Below are 1,906 nucleotides of genomic sequence, written 5' to 3'. Positions count from 1 at the left end.
TTCAACACAGGAGTCCTGTCCAGGACGCACGCGACCGGCCACGCATGATTCACGCGGCCGAGACGTGAACCAGACTTCCTGTCGCTGTCCCTTCCCCGTGGGCTGCAGGAGGCATTGTGGGTTGGGCCCAGGATGTGCGTATGGTTTGAAGCCCTCGTGAAAAGTCTGGACCAGCCTCCAAGCCCCTTGGGTAGAAAATTTCCAGATGGAATCAAGCGTTTTAGACTCCAAAGCCTAACATCATGTCATGGTCATAATTAGATTCTTAAGTGACCAGAGTACTAGTCATTTCTAAGAGGTTGGAACGGTAGGTGAAACAGCAAGCTGAAGTTTATAGATAAATAAGCATCAGTTCTTTTTCTTGGGTCCAGAAAATTTTTCTGCGGTAAAAGGTTAGAGCGGAGATGTGGCTAAATGGCAGCAAAGACAAAAAGACATCAGGGTTCTGGTTTCAGCGAGCTGCAGAATCTGCGGTGTTGAGGCCAAAACGGCTGATTAAATAGGCTGTATCGTGAGACATGTAGTCAGTACCTAGGACAAGGAAGTGCCGGTTTGCTCTGCGTGCACTTCTGAGCTGTGTAACGAGCCAGACGAAGGAAGCTGAAGACGCTGCTGGGGATTTCCAGTCTGAGGAAGAAAAGGCTGAGAGATTCCCAAGAGGATGCTGGGAGGGAGATCAACGGGACGCATCCGGACCCCAAGAGAGAGCAAAGGAGCAATGGCGGATGAAAAGGAACACGAGACAGATTTCGGCACAGGACAGGAACTTTTCATGGGGAAGGCTGTCCACAGCTGGAACAGGGTCCTAGAAGGACAGGCTCTCCCTGTCTCTCTAGGGGTTCGTGAGCCTGCAACATGCGCGCAGGGTTACTGCGGAAGGAATCGAGTCAGCGACCAGACAGGTGAAATAGATGGTTTTGCAGCCTCGGACAGCCCCCAGCCCTGTGCCCCGCAATGAGGTGCTAACGAATGACTGTGGGGAAGGCCGCAGATGGCGCAGGGCTCTGTGGTGGCAGAGCCTTCTCTTAGGTCGAGGTGTGGCGAATAAAACCTATCAAGACTGTGCTACTTGGCAAACTTGGGCTCAGTGTAAACTTATTTCAGGATAAAGAACGGAAGGTAGGTGAGCTCTGCATAGCAGGCCGGCGCAGCACCCTAAACTGTATTTTTGTTTTTAAGTTTTATTTTTATTTCACCTCATACATAAACACAATTCTCTAACTTTCCTTAGTAAAATTTTCACTTTGGATTCCAGCAACTTGGCCAACTTGAACTTGGGAGAGAAGTAAAATTCACTATCTAGCTCTGGAAGGGGGAAACAGAATCTGGTGGCGGAGGGATCCCACTTCTCCAGTTTCTTCCTTTAGGGTAGTTTGCTGTACATGGAAAAGACTGTTATCAAACCCGTCATCTGATGACATTCTACTTAAGAACTTATGAGACTATCATCTCCCTAATATGGCAGTGTCTTGATTGAAGAATTATACTTCTAATTTTCCTGGTCACCTTCCCCAGAACAAGTATATATTTTTAGTATGTCCAACTTTTTCCATTGCCTGCTAAGTTAAAAAGTATTTGTATTGTAATAGTTCACAGTGTTTCACAGTAAAATAGTTTCAGTCATTTTCTACCACGAAAGAGGTAGAGTCTTAGGAAAACAAAACTTTCTTTTACAATCCATTCAAGTTGTCGGCATCATCAGCCAGAGCAGCCAGAGAACCGTAAACACATGTGCCGCCCCTCGGGACCTACGAGTAACGTGTGCATATTAACTAGGAACGTGGTACCTCCGGGGAAGTGCTCCGAAGAGGCCACCTGCTGGCCTGTGAGGTGTAGCTGTCCTTCCAGTGAGAATCCGCCAGCCATGCCCTGTCCCTTTGTTACCGAATTTGTGCCTTCTCCTCGA

This window comes from Stenella coeruleoalba (genome assembly GCF_951394435.1).
Source record: "Stenella coeruleoalba genome assembly, chromosome: 19".
Classification (NCBI taxonomy): domain Eukaryota; kingdom Metazoa; phylum Chordata; class Mammalia; order Artiodactyla; family Delphinidae; genus Stenella; species Stenella coeruleoalba.
The sequence above is the reverse complement of the archived record's forward strand: the minus strand, read 5'-3'. Positions refer to the sequence as shown.